Genomic DNA, 19,510 nt, shown 5'->3' with positions numbered 1-19,510 from the left:
GGTTCCCTTTTCTCCACACCCTCTCCAGCATTTATTGTTTCTAGAGTTTTTGATGATGGCCAATCTGACCGGTGTGAGATGATATCTCATTGTAGTTTTGATTTGCATTTCTCTAATGATTAATGAGGTTGAGCATTCTTTCATGTGTTTGTTAGCAATCTGTATATCTTCTTTGGAGAAATGTCTATTTAGTTCTTCTGCCCATTTTTGGATTGGGTTGTTTGTTTTTTTGTTATTGAGCTGCATGAGTTGCTTATAAATTTTGGAAATTAATCCTTTGTCAGTTGCTTCATTTGCAAATATTTTCTCCCATTCTGAGGGTTGTCTTTTGGTCTTGTTTATGGTATCCTTTGCTGTGCAAAAGCTTTTAAGTTTCATTAGGTCCCATTTGTTTATTTGTGTTTTTATTTCCATTTCTCTAGGAGATGGGTCAAAAAGGATCTTGCTGTGATTTATGTCGTATAGTGTTCTGCCTATGTTTTCCTCTAAGAGTTTGATAGTGTCTGGCCTTACATTTAGGTCTTTAACCCATTTTGAGTTTATTTTTGTGTGTGGTGTTAGGGATTGTTCTAATTTCATACTTTTACATGTAGCTGTCCAGTTTTCCCAGCACCACTTATTGAAGAGGCTGTCTTTTCTCCACTGTATATCCTTCCCTCCTTTATCAAAGATAAGGTGACCGTATGTGTGTGGGTTTATCTCTGGGCTCTCTATCCTGTTCCATTGATCTATATTTCTGCTTTTGTGCCAGTACCATATTGTCTTGATTACTGTAGCCTTGTAGTAGAGTCTGAAGTCAGGGAGCCTAATTCCTCCAGCTCCATTTCTCGTTCTCAAGATTGCTTTGGCTATTCGGGGTCTTTTGTGTTTCCATACAAATTGTGAAATGTTTTGTTCTAGTTCTGTAAAAAATGCCAGTGGTAATTTGATAGGGATTGCATTGAATCGGTAGATTGCTTTGGGTAGTATAGTCATTTTCACAATGTTGATTCTTCCAATCCAAGAACATGGTATATTTCTCCACCTATTTGTATCATCTTTAATTTCTTTCATCAGTGTCTTATAATTTTCTGCATACAAGTCTTTTGTCTCCTTAGGTAGGTTTATTCCTAGATATTTTATTCTTTTTGTTGCAATGGTAAATGGGAGCGTTTTCTTAATTTCACTCTCAGATTTTTCATCATTAGTGTATAAGAATGCCAGAGATTTCTGTGCATTAATTTTGTATCCTGCAACTTTACCAAATTCATTGATTAGCTCTAGTAGTTTTCTGGTAGCATCCTTAGTATTCTCTATGTATAGTATCATGTCATCTGCAAACAGTGACAGCTTTACTTCTTCTTTTCCTATTTGGATTCCTTTTATTTCTTTTTCTTCTCTGATTGCTGTAGCTAGAACTTCCAAAACTATGTTGAATAAGAGTGGTGAGAGTGGGCAACCTTGTCTTGTTCCTGATCTTAGTGGAAATGGTTTCAGTTTTTCACCATTGAGAACGATGCTAGCTGTGGGTTTGTCATATATGGCCTTTATTATGTTGAGGAAAGTTCCCTCTATGCCCACTTTCTGCAAGGTTTTTATCATAAATGAGTGTTGAATTTTGTCAAAAGCTTTCTCTGCATCTATTGAGATGATCATATGGTTTTTCTTCAGTTTGTTGATATGGTGTATCACATTGATTGATTTGAGTATATTGAAGAATCCTTGCATTCCTGGGATAAACCCCACTTGATCATGGTGTATGATCCTTTTAATGTGCTGTTGGATTCTGTTTGCTAATATTTTGTTGAGGATTTTTGCATCTATGTTCATCAGTGATATTGGCCTGTAGTTTTCTTTCTTTGTGACGTCTTTGTCTGGTTTTGGTATCAGGGTGATGTTGGCCTCATAGAATGAGTTTGGGAGTGTTCCTCCCTCTGCTATCTGTTGGAAGAGTTTGAGAAGGATAGGTGTTAGCTCTTCTCTAAATGTTTGATAGAATTCGCCTGTGAAGCCATCTGGTCCTGGACTTTTGTTTGCTGGAAGATTTTTAATCACAGTTTCAATTTCAGTGCTTGTGATTGGTCTGTTCATATTTTCTATTTCTTCCTGGTTCAGTCTCGGCAGGTTGTGCATTTCTAAGAATTTGTCCATTTCTTCCAGGTTGTCCATTTTATTGGCATACAGTTGCTTGTAGTAATCTCTAATAATCTTTTGTATTTCTGCAGTGTCAGTTGTTACATCTCCTTTTTCATTTCTAATTCTATTGATTTGAGTCTTCTCCCTTTTATTCTTGATGAGTCTGGCTAATGGTTTATCAATTTTATTTATCTTCTCAAAGAACCAGCTTTTAGTTTTATTGATCTTTGCTATTGTTTCCTTCACTTCTTTTTCATTTATTTCTGATCTGATCTTTATGATTTCTTTCCTTCTGCTAAATTTGGGGGTTTTTTGTTCTTCTTTCTCTAATTGCTTTAAGTGCAAAGTTAGGTTGTTTATTCGAGATGTTTCCTGTTTCTTAAGGTATGATTGTATTGCTATAAACTTGCCTCTTAGAACTGCTTTTGCTGTATCCCATAGGTTTTGGGTCGTTGTGTCTCCATTGTCATTTGTTTCTAAGTATTTTTTGATTTCCTCTTTGATTTCTTCAGTGATCACTTCGTTATTAAGTAGTGTATTGTTTAGCCTCCATGTGTTTGTATTTTTTACAGATCTTTTCCTATAATTGATATTTAGTCTCATAGCGTTGTGGTCGGAAAAGATACTTGATACGATTTCAATTTTCTTAAATTTGCCAAGGCTAGATTTGTGACCCAATATATGATCAATCCTGGAGAATGTTCCATGAGCACTTGAGAAAAATGTGTATTCTGTTGTTTTTGGATGGAATGTCCTATAAATATCAATTAAGTCCATCTTGTGTAATGTATCATTTAAAGCTTGTGTTTCCTTATTTATTTTCATTTTGGATGATCTGTCCATTGGTGAAAGTGGGGTGTTAAAGTCCCCCATTATAATTGTGTTGCTGTCGATTTCCCCTTTTAAGGCTGTTAGTATTTGCCTTATTGAGGTGCTCCTATGTTGGGTGCATAAATATTTACAATTGTTATATCTTCTTCATGGATCGATCCCTTGATCATTATGTAGTGTCCTTCTTTGTCTCTTGTAATAGTCTTTATTTTAAAGTCTATTTTGTCTGATATGAGAATTGCTACTCCAGCTTTCTTCTGATTTCCATTTGCATGGAATATCTTTTTCCATCCCCTTACTTTCAGTCTGTATGTGTCCCTAGGTCTGAAGTGGGTCTCTTGTAGACAGCATATATATGGGTCTTGTTTTTGTATCCATTCAGCCAGTCTGTGTCTTTTGGTGGGAGCATTTAATCCATTTACATTTAAGGTAATTATCGATATGTATGTTCCTATTACCATTTACTTGTTTCGGGTTGTTCTTGTAGGTCTTTTCCTTCTCTTGTGTTTCTTGCCTAGAGAAGTTCCTTTAGGATTTGTTGTAGAGCTGGTTTGGTGGTGCTGAACTCTCTCAGTTTTTGCTTGTCTGTAAAGGTTTTAATTTCTCCATCAAACCTGAATGAGATCCTTGCTGGGTAGAGTAATCTTGGTTGTAGGTTTTTTTCCTTCATCACTTTAAATATGTCCTGCCACTCCCTTCTGGCTTGCAGAGTTTCTGCTGCAAGATCAGATGTTAATCTTATGGGGATTCCCTTGTGTGTTATTTGTTGTTTTTCCCTTGCTGCTTTTAATATGTTTTCTTTGTATTTAATTTTTGACAGTTTGATTATTATGTGTCGTGGCGTGTTTCTCTTTGGGTTTATCCTGTATGGAACTCTCTGTGCTTCCTGGACTTGATTGACTATTTCCTTTCCTATATTAGGGAAGTTTTCAACTATAATCTCTTCAAATATTTTCTCAGTCCCTTTCTTTTTCTCTTCTTCTTCTGGGACCCCTATAATTCGAATGTTGGTGCGTTTAATGTTGTCCCAGAGGTCTCTGAGACTGTCCTCAGTTCTTTTCATTCTTTTTTCTTTCTTCTGCTCTGCAGTAGTTATTTCCACTATTTTATCTTCCAGGTCACTTATCCGTCCTTCTGCCTCAGTTATTCTGCTATTGATCCCATCTAGAGTATTTTTAATTTCATTTATTGTGTTGCTCATCGTTGCTTGCTTCCTCTTTATTTCTTCTAGGTCCCTGTTAACTGTTTCTTGCAAATTGTCTATTCTATTTCCAAGATTTTGCATCATCTTCACCATCATTATTCTAAATTCTCTTTCAGGTAGATTGGCTATTACCTCTTCATCTGTTAGGTCTGGTGTGTTTTTATCTTGCTCCTTCATCTGTTGTGTGTTTTTCTGTCTTCTCATTTCGCTTATCTTACTGTGTTTGAGGTCTCCTTTTTGCACGCTGCAGGTTCGTAGTTCCTGTTGTTTTTGGTGGCTGTCCCCAGTGGCTAAGGTTGGTTCAGTGGGTTGAGTAGATTCCCTGGTTGGGGGGACTAGTGCCTCTGTTCTGGTGGATGAGGCTGGATCTTGTCCTTCTGGTGGGCAGGTCCTCGTCTGGTGGTGTGTTTGGGGATGTTGGTAACCTTATTATGATTTTAGGCAGTCTCTCTGCTAATGGATGGGGCTGTAGACCTGTCTTGCTCTTTGTTGGGGATAGGGTGTCCAGCACTGTTCTTTGCTGGTCCTTGAGTGAAGCTGGGTCTTGGTGTTGAGATGGAGGTCTCTGGGAGATTTTCGCCGTCTGATATTACGTGGAGCTCGGAGGTCTCTTGTGGACTAGTGTCTTGAGGTTGGTTCTCCCACCTCAGGGACACCGCCCTGGTGCCTGGCTGGGGCGCCAAGAACCTTTAATCCACACGGCTCAAAATAAAAGGTAGAATAAATAGAGAGGAAAGAAAAGGAAGGAAGGAGGGAGGGAGGGAAGGAAGGAAGAAAGGAAGGAAGAAATGAAGGAAGGAAGCAAGAAAGCAAGGATGGAAGGTGCAGAGGAAGAAAGGGAGGAAGGAAGAGAGGAAGGGAGGAAAGAGGGGGGGAAGGAAGGAAGAAAGGAGGGAAGGAGGGAAGAAAGGAAGAAAGAAAGGGAGAAGACAGAGTAGTATAAAGTATAGTTATTAAAATAAAAAATAATTATTAAGAAGAAAAATTTCCTTTTAAAAAACAAAAAACAAAACAAAAACAAACAAACAAACAAACAAACAAAAAACAGAAAAATGGGTCGGTCTAACCCTAGGACAAATGGTGCAAGCAAAGCTATACAGACAAAATCTCACACAGCAGCACACACATACACACCCACAAAAAGAAAAAAAAGGGGAAAATAATAGTATATCTTGCTCCCAAAGTCCACCTCCTCAACTTGGGATGATTCGTTGTCTATTCAGGTTTTCAACAGATGCAGGGCACTTCAAATTGATTGTGGAGCTTTAATCCGCCGCTTCTGAGGCTGTTGGGAGAGATCTCCCCCTCTCCTCTCTGTTCGCACAGCTCCTGGGGTTCAGCTTTGGACTTGGTCCCGCCTCTGCGTGTAGGTTGTCGGAGGGCGACTGCCCTTCGCTCAGACAGGACGATGTTAAAGGAGCAGTTGATTCGGGGGCTGCAGCTCACTCAGGCTGGGGGGAGGGAGTGGCACGGGGGCGGGGCGAGTCCGCGACGTCAGAGGCCGACGTGACGCTGCACAGGCCCAAGGCGCGCCGTGCGTTCTCCCGGGGAAGCTGTCCCTGGATCCCGGGACCCCGGCAGTGGCGGACTGCACGGGCTCCCGGGAGGGCCGGTGTGGAGAGTGACCTGTGCTCACACACAGGCCTCTTGGTGGTGGCAGCAGCAACCTTAGCGTCCGACACCCGTCTCTACTGTCCGTGCCGACAGCCGCGGCTCGCGCCCGTTTCTGGAGCTCCTCTACGCGGTGCTCTTAATCCCCTCACCTCACACCCGAGGAAGCAAAGAGGCAAGAAAAAGTCTCTTGTCTCTTCGGCAGCTCCGCGCCCGGTTCTAGGGCTCCTTTAAGCGGCGCACTTAATCCCCTCTCCTCGCGCCCAGGCAGCAAAGAGGGAGGAAAAGGTCTCTTGCCTCTTCGGCAGCTCCAGACTTCTCCCGAACTCCCTCCCGGCCAGCCGTGGCGCACTAGCCCCCTTCAAGCTGTCTTCACTCTGCCAACTCCAGCCCTTTCCCCGGGATCCGACTGAAGCCCGAGCCTCAGCTCCCGGCCCCGCCCGCCCTGGCGGGCGAGCAGACAAGCCTCTCGGGCTGGTGAGCGCCGGTCGGCACCGATCCTCTGCGGGAATCTCTCCGCTTTGCCCTCCGCACCCCTGTGGCTGAGCTGTCCTCCGCGGCTCCGGAGCTTCCCCCTCCGCCCGCGAAGGGGCCTCTAGTGTGTGGGAGTCTTTCCTCCTTCTCGGCTCCCTCCCACTGGCGTAGGTCCCGTCCCTATTCTTTTGTCCCTGTTTATTCTTTTTTCTTTTGCCCTACCCAGATATGTGGGGAGTTTCTTGCCTTTTTGGAGGTCCGAGGTCCTCTGCCAGCGTTCGGTGGGTGCTCTACAGGAGAAGCTCCACGTGTAGATGTATTTCTGATGTCTCTGTGAGGAGGAAGGAGATCTCCGCGTCTTACTCTTCCGCCATCTTTCTGGCAGGCAGATTCTTCTGCCTTAATTCTTTTTAGCACCTGTGTATTTGTTTGTTATTGTTCCCAGGGAAATTATTGCAAATTTATTGGTTTAAGACAGCACAATTTTTAATTATATATTTGTATAGTTCAGAAGTCCAATATAGGTCTCCCCAGGCTAAAATCAAGGTGTCAGAGAATCTGTTTTCCTGTTCTTTCAGTTTGTTGGCAAAATTCAATTCCTTGTGGTTGTAGGACCTAGGTCTCTAATTTCCTTGTTGCCTCAAGTCCTTTCCAGCTTCTTTGGGAGCTACATTTTGGCTCATGGCCCCCTTCCTCCAGTTTCAAAGCCAGCAACAGCAGTTTGAATCCTTCTCATTTGCACCGCTCTGACCCTTCTTCTCTTATAGCATCTTTCCTTCTGACTCATGTGATTAGATTCAGCTCAACAGGATAATCTAGGATAATCCCTCCAGCTCAAGGTTCATAACCGTAATCACATCTTCAAAGGCCGTTTTGCCTTGTAAGTTAACATATTCACAGGTTCTAGGGATTAAGACATGGGCATCTTTGGGGGAGTTGGTTAATTATTCTGCCTCTGACGCACCTTTTCACTCTTAGGAATGTTCTAGTTTGGCTGCTAAATTATATGGTCATCCAATTTGAGTAGCTAGTTGAATTATTTAAAACACGAATAAAAACCAAAGCTCAGCTTTCTTCCCCCCTCTCTTTTAAATTTATGTTTCAGTTCTTTCCTTTTCTGTTCCCTCTCCTGCATCCCTTTGACACCTTTGCAAAGATTCTGAATCGTTTTCCTGGCTGACTTGTCAGAAGTCAGCAAGGAGGAAGTGTATGTCATTTCTTTTTTGCCCATTAGTTATGGATAAAGGAGCCACATGTTTTATGGTGTGATGGCTTCCATCATTCTTTTAGTCTTTTGCCTTTGAAGCCTGCCATTCTCATGTACCTCAGTGTTCAGTGACAATGTAACCGGTGAATCCTGAGGTGGTAGCATCTAAATCTGAGCTGCTACTTGTGCTTGACACTGTCCTTAGACTGTTGCATGGGGAGCGGAGGAATTAAGACAGGCTTTTCTTCCCCCTCTACCTTTAGACTTTATTTTATACCAGAGAGGTCACTGGGCATTGCATTCATTTAAATAGCTGCTGATTTTTTTCAGAGGGAGTGGTTTTATACTCTAGAAACAATTTTACGAGTACAGCTGCCTTTTTAAATAAAGTAAGTACTTGAATGTTTTTGTTTCACATTTTTGCCAATTTTAATTTATTCAATTACACTACATTAATTGAAGAAAACAATTGTGTATTTTATGTGTGTCTAAAGACCAAATTGCCATTTATGTCTATTCAACTTAAATTTGTAATCTGGAATTTTTCCCAAAGCACAGAATACAATTTTGTATTTAGATAGATAAATTTGTTCCTTGGACAATCTAAAAAAAAAGACCAATTTATGATTTTTAACCGTATATCTTAATAAGCTAAGTAGATATTGGATACATGCTAATTTATAGATGCTTGGGTCCTTAATTTAGTAGTGAATCCATCAGAGTTTAGATTCAGTTAAGTAACACCTAAGATACAAAACCTGTGCTACATATCTCTAAAGTTAATTTTTTTCTTTTCAGCTTACAATGCCAGTTTTTATACATTAATATGCTGTACAGAAAGCCTAACACATATAAACAACCACTTAGCATTTTTAAGAACATATCTGACTTATTGATTAGCTTAAATATCTTTCAGTCGAGCATGACACCCACGTGGAGTGCATGCATTCACGTACTTATCTCGGAGCAAGTGCTGCTTGGACTGATGAATGAGTGTGTCTCTTCTGTATGTATCATGATGAAGATCAAACCTTAGAAAGCTTTTCCCTACCTGTTGGAATCCCTAAATCTTGTCACAATTAAATTATTCTCAAGGTTCTTAAGGTAAAGTGCACTCTGGAAGACAACTTTAAAAAACCCTATTATACATCTACATTTACGTTTGGTGTTCTGAGCCTCTTTTCCTGAAGCCTACACTGCTGTTCTGGGTTCCAGGCCCAGTGGTGGATGCAGTGGGGGATGGGATGCATCTTAATTTCTGTTTTTCATGAACTCTTATGTTCTTCTATAAACTCTACCCTGTAAATTAGCCTCAAAATGTGTGTGTATGTTTTAAAAATATGTACAATACCTGTTAGGTTTTTTCTCATTTGAATACTTAATCGAAATTAGGAAATATCAAAATATAATACCTAGTTTACATAGATAACTGACCTAAACCTCAGAGAACAGTATAAAAAAAGAAATAATATAGATGTGAAAAAATGGGGGGGGAAATGCAATTTATATAAGGGATAAAGAACAGATGAGTATATTTTTGCTTTTGACTTTTATGGGAATTTATGTATTCTAGAATTGGGATATTTTAAAAGAAAAATGTCCTAGCTTTTTCTTTTAGCAAAGCAATACAGTAGGAAGTAATGTATTTAAAAGTTTTATAGTTTCCTCAGGTATTTAGTTTATATTCTAATATTTTCTCTCTCTAAAACAAAAAGAAAAACAGAATATTTACAAATTATGGTTTCTTGTGTACTTTCTGCTTGGGTGAGGTTTTGTGAGCTCTCTCTCTGTGAACACTGTGGCCTTCTTGCTCTAGTCATTCCTTCTGGGCTGAACTATCTAATGATGCCATTCAATCAATTTCATTTTATTTTAGTTGATTTCCACAGGTATATTTATAGAATTTGTTAACTTGTGTGGTATAATCTTCAGTCTCTGTTCTTTACTCATCCTTTCCCTTCCTTTTCCATATTTGTGCTATTGCATCTTCATAGTGCACTCTAAAATCTGTAGTTTGGGATTGACATGTACTCACTGCTATATTTAAAATGGATAACCAACAAGGACCTACTGTAGAGCACAGGGAACTCTGCTCAATATTATGTAACAATCTAAATGGGAAAAGAATTTGAAAAAGAATAAATACATGTATATTTATAACTGAATCACTTTGCTGTACACCTGAAACTAACACAACGTTGTTAATCACCTATACTCCAATATAAAATAAAAAGTTAAAAAAAAATAAAATAAAATCTGTAGCTCTGCATTTGACCACATTCTCAGGTTTCCATCTCTCCGTTTCCTACTATTTTGAATACTTTGCTTCCCAACACGGTGAATGTTTGGGAGAACTGAAAGCATCATTTTGCCCCTGACCTTTTTTTTTTTTTCCCAGAAAAATTTAGCCATTCTTAGCTTCCTTCCCATTATCCTTTAGGGTCTTTATCTTGGACCTAGGAATTCATTGTCTCCATCTCCCTTACCCATCATATCTAACTAGTTTATAGTCTTCGTAGTTTTTGCTCCTGTCATTTCCTTACCGTTCTCAAAAGCCAGCCTCATCCACTCCTTTACAGCCTTATTCCTAGAATACTACAGAAGTTCTTGCTCTCCTCAGGTCTGAAGTATTTGATATCCTTTCTATCCTCAAATCCATCCCATACATTGTCAGATTAATCTTCCTTAAACATTGCTTTTACTCTGTTACTCTTCTGCTTAGGAACCTTTAATGGCCCCACTTTGTTTATAGATTGAAATTTGGAATCTCTTTCCTGATTTTGTTAGGGATTTCATATTTTTTTTAATTGAAGTATAATTGGTTTATAGTGTCACCAGGTGTACAGCATAGTGATTCAGTTTACATATATGCTTATATGTTTGTATATATTTTTTTCAGAGTCTTTTCCCTAATAGGTTACTACAAAATATTGAGTCTAGCCTGATATTCAAGGTTCTTTTGTAAAGTTGTCCTAGTTTACTGTTTAGCCTTATCTTCCACTAGTGAGTAGCAAAAATTCTCCCATTTCTGTCAAGATGATCCCACCGTACCGAGAACTTTCCTACTTTTGCATATCCTTTCTCATTTCACAATACTTTTAATCTTTTTGTCCTATGACGTCCTTCATATTTTCTTCTTAACGTGCTCATCTAAAGCTTATGTACTTTTTTGCTAACTTGGAGCTCATGTCCTGTACACTCCTTGAAATCTTTCTGAACAATATGGTCTACTGTAATCTCACCCTCTTCTGAACTCCTGTTTTGATTTTTGCCTCTCACAAGGCACTTTGTGTTTAATGTTTTGCACTAGTACTTGTTTGTAGTTGGGTCTAGATTCTGTATAGTTAACTGGATTTTAAGTGTCAAGAGATCAGGGACCATGTTATACTTCTTTAGATCTCACTTATGGACTAAGTATCATTCATTACAAATCTCAGATGATACATTGATATTTGCTCACTCATTACTTCCATAAATATTAATTGATTACCTATACCTAGGCATTATTGATATGAGTTAAACAAAAGAAGTAAGGACCCCATATTCATGGACTTTACATTCTAGAAGGGAGAGATAAATATTCTCCAGTGAATTTAACAGTGTCTATTTAATCACAGTTGGGGAATGTGATTTACTACTTTTTTGACAAGGGAAAAACCCAAGAATTGCTTTCTTTTTTTCTCTGCTGTTATTGGTATGTATAATTTTTTAAAATAAATTTTGATAGAGTAAATTACCCTTGAAATCATAGGTTTTCAAATGGTAAAACAATTGTTTTTCTTCTAAATGTACATAATACTGATATGCTCTAAGTCTAAATTCAGTAGACACAATAATGGAAAGAATGATCCATATATTTTTGACATTTAAACAATTATAGTAAATTTGTATATCATTTATGTGATAGGTAACCTGATGTGAAATAATTAAAAGGTAGTGAAAATATTTTTAAAAGGAAGATTCCCTAAACTCAAATCTATGAAAAGTTTTTATTTAATATGCTAAAGCTCTCTTTTATAGAAGAATAAGATTAGACTAAAATTAAGTACATTATTAGATACATGATTATTTTAGCTTTAAGTGTTTCTTCCAATGGCTTGAACAACATCATTTGTTTCATAGGTATGGTTTTTTGAGATTGTAATAACCATGGAAAGTTAATGTTGAAAGAATGGCAAAGTATGCTGTGAAATGAAAAATTATTCCATTTGCAAATGTAAAATCATAATTTACATAAATGTTATAGTTAGGCACATTATGAATGTAAACATGCATTCTCTATTCTCAGTCCTGTAATGCCATTCTTTGTCCAGTGGGAGATGAAGAGTGATGTTGAGACTGCTGTTTAACCTATTATAACAGCTTTAAAAAAATTAAATAGCGTTGATGTAAATATGAGGAGGGGAAAGAGTATTTATCTCCATTAAGTGACATTAAAAAGCCGTGGTAAGAGTAACAGGCGGTGGGTGTGCATTAAGCGGTGGAATCCCTAAATGCAGATGCTAATTATAAGCACAAGGACAGTTGCCTCCCACATATGTAACTGCTGTATATTTTCTTTAGTTAGAGTATAATTCAGGCTTCTTGAAGTGCTGAATATGGCTTTTATTTTTTCACTTCCCCTTAGCATAGATATTAAAAAAAACAATAAAAGCACTTTTGCTGGACTGTGATTTTGATAAGATATAGGTGGAATATTAAACCAAATACTATAAAGATAATTCACATGATTTGCTCTTGGATGGTGTTCATTGAGTGCCTTACTTGCTTCCCACTATTGAAAAACAAATGTTTAGCAGTAAGGTTAAAATTATTTAAACATAGTTGAGCACAGTTTACTTTGCTGTTGTGTACCAAGTACTTTAATTTAAGGCTTAGATTATGAAAAGATGTATTAGTACAGGCATTAAGAGTATGTTTGTTTAGATTATTATAGTCTTTAAAACTTATTTTGGTGGTGGTTTCTGGCATCATGTCTTGAAAGTAATATATTGCTTCTTCATCATCGGTTTTGACATTTTTTAAGTATCTGAGAAAAAGGAATTTCCTTTGCATATTCTACAGTCCCTTTCAATGATGATTTTGTAATGTATTCTTCAACTGTTGAAAGGTATATAGTACAGAAACCCTGTTCTTAGAAGGAAGTTGGCTTTTAAGTGTAGAATAGCAGGGAAAGTGTTACAGACTTAAATTATTTTTAAAACTTTGTTTTTCGAAACAGGAGTACAAAAAACCCCGTTGTAATCTTGCCACTTTTTTATTCTTAGGTATGCTTTTTCTTTAGCTTTTAGTAACTTGTAATTTAAGATCACAGTTATTAGGTGTATTTCTGCATTTTATAGATTGCTCCCAGATGCTACAGTATTAGTTTTTATCACTGCATATTTTATGAAATGTCAGCCTTCTGTTGGCTGTTCACGCAGCATTGTTAGTGATCAAAAAGACACAACACGAAGGAGAGGAATCTAAACAGTTGGCTTATCTTTGTCCTTCACTATGACAAAAATACTGTAAAATTACTTTATTATAAAAAGTCAGATAAGGGCATCAGTTAACATGCAGTGAAGGATAAATGTCTTTGTTTTATAGTGAAATAAAATCTTAAATGTTTAATATCAAGAAATACAGTTATAAAGAGAAATAATATCTAATTGTGCTAAGTTTGCCTTTGTGAGGAATGAGGGTGATATGTTGTGTGTGATGTGGTGGCAGTGCTATCCCTAGAAAAAGCCACACGATTTTCGACAACACAAGAGGTGACCCAGTTTGAACTCTTAATTTTTGTCACTCAAAGTACATTCTAGAAAAGTGGGTATTAGTTTTAGTGTGTGCATTAAGTTGTATTGATCTGGTTTATTATTTTCTTGAATTGACTTACTTGGTAGTTTAAAACTTTATTCCATAGATTTAAAAATTCTTTTTTCTCTAATTCAGTGATTTCAATATCAAGATAAAAGTATAGAATGGGAAAAAATTTTCGAAGCCTGAAAGAAAGTCTGTTACAAATAAAAATCTTGAATGATTTTGATCAGCTGTTGTGTATGCCCACCACAGCAGTTGGTTCAATCAATTTTATGTTTTGGGATGGTTTTATTAAAATGAGCTGCTGCTTTCAGTAAATCATTGAGAAAGATGCTGGCTTTATACATTGTCTTTTGGGTGGAGGCATGGCAATAATAGTTTCTCTTTGCAGCCGTGTAAGTCACTATTGGTGGAGACAATTCCTGACCACCATAAATGTCAAGGTGTTTTTGTGTCACTGGTGTGGGCATTAGACTAAGAAATGATTTTTGTATAAATACATGTACTTTCATGGCAATCTGTAGGAAACTACCGTTTCTAAAGAAAAATAATTGTTATCAGATAATAATGATTTTAATATCTTCTTTTTATTGCACACAGTTTCAGTTTTTATAAATGATTAAAAACTTCATTGTTTTCATTTGGCAGAATTAGACTTCTGAAAAGCAGTTTGAAGGCCAGGCATTGGATACTCATAAGTTAGCGGCCTCTTTTTTGTCACAGGGTGCCTGGAACTCTCCCTCAGAGCAAGGTCCCTAGTTCAACAGCATTGGTGTTACCTGTGAGCTTGCTGTACATGCAGAATATTGGGCCCAACCCCATGTCTGCTGAATCAGAATCTGCGTTCTGATCAACAGGTAACTTGTATACCTGTATACCAGGTAACTTGTATACACATTAAAATTTGAGAAACACTGCTATAATGTTTCTCAGCCAAAACTACTCATTTGCTCTGCATGTGTGTGTTGTAATTGTGGGATGCTGATTGCAGTTGGTCATCTGCAGTTCAGGAGTTGGAGGAGGCAATAGGAAGTTCACATCAGAATTTTCGTGGGACCCTGAAGCAGGCAAGTATTGGATGTAGAAATCCAGGGTTTTGGTCGTTAACTAATTACAATTAGAATCAGTTGCTACTTTGTATAGAATTATAGGTGGGAAGCTTTACGTGACTCTGTTAATGTTAAGCAGTTGGTTTCTTTTTTTTTTTTCAATTATTTATTTTTGGCTGCATTGGATCTTTGTTGCTGCATGCGGGCTTTCTCTAGGGGAGAGTGGGGGCTAATCTTCGTTGCGGTGCACGGGCTTCTCATTGCAGTGGCTTCTCTTGTTGCGGAGCACGGGCTCTAGATGGGCGGGCACATGGTAGATAGTGTAGCGCATGGGCTTAGTTGCTCCCCGGCATGTGGGATCTTCCCGGACCAGGACTTGAACCCGTGTCCCCTGCATTGGCAGGCGGATTCTTAACCACTGCGCCACCAGGGAAGCCCCTCTTTTGTTTTTTAAGTGTCTTAGCAAGTTCCAGATATTCTGTTCTCCCAGATATGTGTTCTCGCAGTAATAGCATAGTCAGCGTTTCCAAAGTATATTCTGTGGTTTGTTTTTCCCAGGAGATGCTCTGAGTACGAAGAGCCCATGGTCAAGTAAGTTTGGAAAGCACCGTATATTTTGTTACTCTCTAGGATAATCACAGTATACATTGATTTATATTAAAAGATCTGAGAACCTGGGGTAGTTTAACTCAATTTAGCATTTTCCAAATTTACTTGACCGTGGCATCCGGCATCCTTTTCTTTTTACTTTTCTTTCTTTTTTTTTTTTTAACAGTGATTCTTATCTTTTCTTTAGCAGATGCACACACTGGCTTCTTTCCAATATTTATTTTTCTTAATCAAAATAAGAGATGAGGACAACTTTTGAAATTGCTGTGATGTTATGCCACAGAAAACATACTTTCCAATATTGTTATTTATAATAAGTGCGAAAGATATTGGTACAGCCCTTGTGTGCCGAAGGGATTGAGCATGGCAGACATTTCCAGAGCTGGAATAACTAGAAAGCATCTTCCAGAAAGTGAATGTTGACTAGATCTCAGTCAGATTTGGTGGGCAAATGGAAGGGAGGAAATGGAGCATTCCCAATATTTGTTAGAATGAGGAAAGCCATGAGCGAGTGATGAAACAAGTTAAACATTTCAGCTCAATGAATGGTTACTGAAATCCTAAATATAGAGTAAGGTTTATACTTGACCTTGGGCATACAATAGTAAGAAAGAGTCAGTTCTGCCCTCCCGGGTGCCTGTTGGAGTAGGTAAAGTATAGCCTAGTAAATGTATGAGAGCTAAAATCCAGGATTTTCCAGCTAAAATAGGATTTTCCCAGAGTACTTGTAAGAAGTAAAGTTGGCCAGTGTACTGTACGCTGGAGAGCCTGAGGCAGGATGCAACTGTAGTGATAGGGGCCTGCAGTTAGGGGAACAGAGGAAAGAAAATTAGGAGAGAATAGCAGAGGGTAAGACAGGGCAGACCAAACAACCTTGGAAATCTTAGAGCTAAAGGTGCTGGTAAGTCTTAAATGCCGTGTATTGTGATAGTTAAAATTAGTGCTAGACTCAGAAGTAAGGTGGAGTGGGCTTACCTCCTGATGACTTCACATCCTGGGGCCTCACTCTCTTCAACTTCACGTGGGAAAAATATAGTAGGAAAAATAGCAAGTGGATGGCTTAAAAAATACTTTTAAAAAAAACTTTAATTAAATGAAAAATACTTTAATCTGTACCCAGATTCACCTACTGTTAACATTTTACCTCATTTATCATTTGGGTGTGTCTCCTCACTTTCTCCCTCGAGATACACACACACACACACACACACACACACACACACGTACACACACACACACACACACACACACAGTTTTTTCCCCCTGAACTTTGAGCAGAGATTGCATTTATGCCTGAAAGTATGTCAATGTATATTTCTTAGTAGGGATGTTCTTTTCTTCCATATCTATAGTACAATAACCAGCTTCAGTAAATTTAGTATAATACTTATATCTAATCTGTTGTCCATATTCCAAATTTGTCACATGATGCAATAACATTCCTTATATAAGCATTTTCTCCCTTCAGTAAGAATTAAGTCTAGGACCAGCTAATGCATTTAGCTGTCATGTCTCTTTTGCCTTCTTTACTTTGAAATGGTCACACAGCCTTTCTTTGTCTTTTATGACATTGACATTTTTGAATGATGCAGTCCTTCATTTGTCTGTCTATCTGTCTGCCTGTCACTCCTCATTTGGGATTGTCTGCTGTTTCCTCATGATTAGATTCAGGATCTCTGTTCCAGAAAACTACATAAATAATGATATATCCTTCTTGGGATATCTCATGTGGAGGCACATTGAGAATGTTAATTTTTTTTTTTTTTTTTTTTGCGGTACACAAGCCTCTCACTGTTGTGGCCTCTCCCATTGTGGAGCACGGGCTCTGGACACGCAGGCTCAGCGGCCATGGCTCACGGGCCCAGCCGCTCCGCAGCTTGTGGGATCTTCCCGGACCTGGGCGCGAACCTGTGTCCCTTGCATAGGCAGGCGGACTCTCAACCACTGCGCCACCAGGGAAGCCCCAGTATCTCTATTTCTAATCCATCTCCACAGGGTTCTTTCTTCTTTTCCACTTTTCCATATTTATGTGTCCCTTCTTTCACAGTGACAGGATTGGCTTCCAGCAGCATCAACACGTTATTTGTGCAACTCCATAACAGATCTAAAATAGTTTCAGAATTGGTTCATTATACCACTAGAACAAATACACTTACCAAAAACTTTACCTGTTCAAGGTTTGTTTGAAGTTCTCCATCCTCACGCCACCCAATTCTGTGAGTATATATAATCAAATGCTGTACTCATAATTACTTGGATTACTTCTTTCTTTATAATTCGTGTGGATACGGTAAAATACAGTTGAGTGTACTCATTTTAGTTTTCTTGCACCTTCACATTCTTGTTGATTTAATTTTTTGAATATGTAGAAAATGATTTACTTTTCAAAAAAATAAAATTGTATGAAAAGGTCTTTCCATGTTCCCTATTTACTCCATCCTGTATAGGTAAACAGCATTACTGTTTTTTAGTTCATCCTTCCTTTTATAAGGGTAAGCAGATAATTTTTCTTACATTTTAAAATTTCCCCTTTCTTATTAAAAGTGTAGTGTACTATATATGTTCTTCTGCAATTTTCTTTTTTTCATTTTCAGTATCTTGGAAATCACTTCATATTAGTTTATAGAGATTTCTCATTCATTTTTACAGATACTACTTTATTTTGTATATGTACCATGGTTTATTCAACCAGTGTCTTACACATGGGTATTGAAGTAATTTCCAGTATTTTGCAATTGAAAATAATACTGTGATGAATATCCTTGTGTATATGCATTTTCATATTGTTGCAGGTTTTATCTTCAGGGTAAATTCTTAGAAGTGGGCTCACTGGTTCAAAGAGTAAATGCTTATGTAGTTTAATGAGATATTGCCCAGTTCCTTTGCATATGGTTGTACCATTTTGCATTTCCACTAGGAGTGTCCGGGAGTGCCTGTTTCCCCACAGCCTTGCCCGCGGAGTGTACTGTGAATGTTTTCAATTTTTCCCAATCTGATAGATGAGAAATGGTATCTCAGTATACATTTAATTTGCATTTCATCTTATTATGAGTGGAGCTGAATGTCTTTTCGTCTGTTTAAAAGCCACTTTCTAGGGACTTCCCTGGTGGCGCAGTGGTTAAGAATCCGCCTGCCAATGCAGGGGACACGGGTTTGAGCCCTGATCTGGGAAGATCCCACATGTAGCAGAGCATCTAAGCCTGTGCACTACAACTGCTGAGCCTGTGCTCTAGGGCCTGCAAGCCACAACTACTGAAGCCTGCGCACCTAGAGCCTGTGCTCTGCAACAAGAGAAGCCACCGCAATGAGAAGCCCATGCACTTCAACGAAGAGTAGCCCCTGCTCTCCGCAAGTAGAGAAAGCCTGCATGCAGCAACGAAGACCCAACACAGACAAAAATAAATCTTATAAAAGCCATTTTCTATAGGAAATTTTGTCTTTTTGAAAGTTGTTTGTAATGATATTAACCATCTATCAGTGAGTTATAGTGTAAATGTTTTCTTCCAGTTTGTCATATCTCTTTTGATTTTGCTTCTGGTATTTTTCTCATGTATAAGTTTTGTGTTTGCATTTTAGTTCTAATTAGAAAGACTTTTCTTTTATAATTCCCAGGTTATAGGAGGAATTCAACTTATAAAAAAGTATGTGTATAGTTTCATTTTTTACACTTAAATCTCCGATCCATTTAGAGTTTATTTTTGTGTATGGTGTGAGAAACAGATCAAGTTTTTGTCTTCATTTTCTTTTCCCCAAATGTCTATCAATTTGTTAAAAAGCCCACTCTTGTACCAGTGTTTTGGGATGTCACTTTATCGTAGCTAAATCTATTTTTGGACTTTCCGTTTCATTGGTCTATCTCTTCAGTGCCACACTGTTTTAAGTATAGAGACTTTGTAGTATATTTTAACGAGAGTCATTCCTTCCCTTGCCATATCTGTTCCTTTTCAGTGTTTCCTAGCTTTTCCTGAACTTTTCTTTTCCACTTGAACTTCAACATCAAATTGTCTAGCGCATTTTACATTTGTAAATTTATGACGTGTTGATGTTGAGATGTCCTAACCAAGGACAAGGTGTTTCTTTTCTGTCGTTTAGGCCTACTTTTGTGACTTTGAAGAGTGTTTATTCTTCTTTATGTAGGTTTTGAACATTTCTGTTTATTCTTAAATATTTAATAGTTTTTTATGACTATTTTAAATGAGACTTTCTCATTCATTAAGATATCCTATCTGGTTTTATTTGTATATGTGAGTGATTTTTGCATGTTTATTTTATATCCTGCTACCTTGCTGAATTCTTTTGTTTTTTGAGTTTCATCATTGATTTTCTAGGGTTTTCCAGCTCATCTTCATCAGGTCACCTGCAAATAGCTTTGTTTCTTCTTTTCTAATTCTTATTTTTTACATTTCTAATGGTTTTCTCTAGTCTGATTTCAGTGACTAATCTGTCCAGAAGAAAAGTAATAGTGGTCATAGTGGGCATTCTTGCCTGTTTTTGACCTTGGTAGGAGTGAATGTTGCATTGAGAGCTATCAGTGGGAGAAAATAATGCATGGTTCCAAGAGCTTTAGAGGCACTTGTGTATTTACATGTGTATTTATGTGTATTATTA

General features: G+C 37.9%; 1 protein-coding gene across 17 annotated transcripts in view; it reads left to right on the top strand.

Moving 5' to 3' along the window:
* Positions 1 to 19,510, top strand: part of TBC1D5 (TBC1 domain family member 5) — a 567,716-nt gene that overhangs the window by 101,882 nt on the left and 446,324 nt on the right. For 3 of the 17 annotated variants that reach the window (XM_067033845.1, XM_067033833.1, XM_067033843.1), the window contains exon 3: positions 13,968 to 14,101. The exons of the other annotated variants lie outside the window; for them this stretch is intronic. The gene's annotated coding sequence lies outside the window, so the exon portion shown is untranslated. The remainder of the gene's footprint in view (positions 1 to 13,967; positions 14,102 to 19,510) is intronic. 17 annotated transcript variants of the gene reach the window in all.

The sequence above is a fragment of the Kogia breviceps genome, chromosome 5 (genome assembly GCF_026419965.1).
Source record: "Kogia breviceps isolate mKogBre1 chromosome 5, mKogBre1 haplotype 1, whole genome shotgun sequence".
In the NCBI taxonomy this organism is placed as follows: Eukaryota; Metazoa; Chordata; class Mammalia; order Artiodactyla; family Physeteridae; genus Kogia; species Kogia breviceps.
The sequence above is the reverse complement of the archived record's forward strand: the minus strand, read 5'-3'. Positions and strand labels throughout refer to the sequence as shown.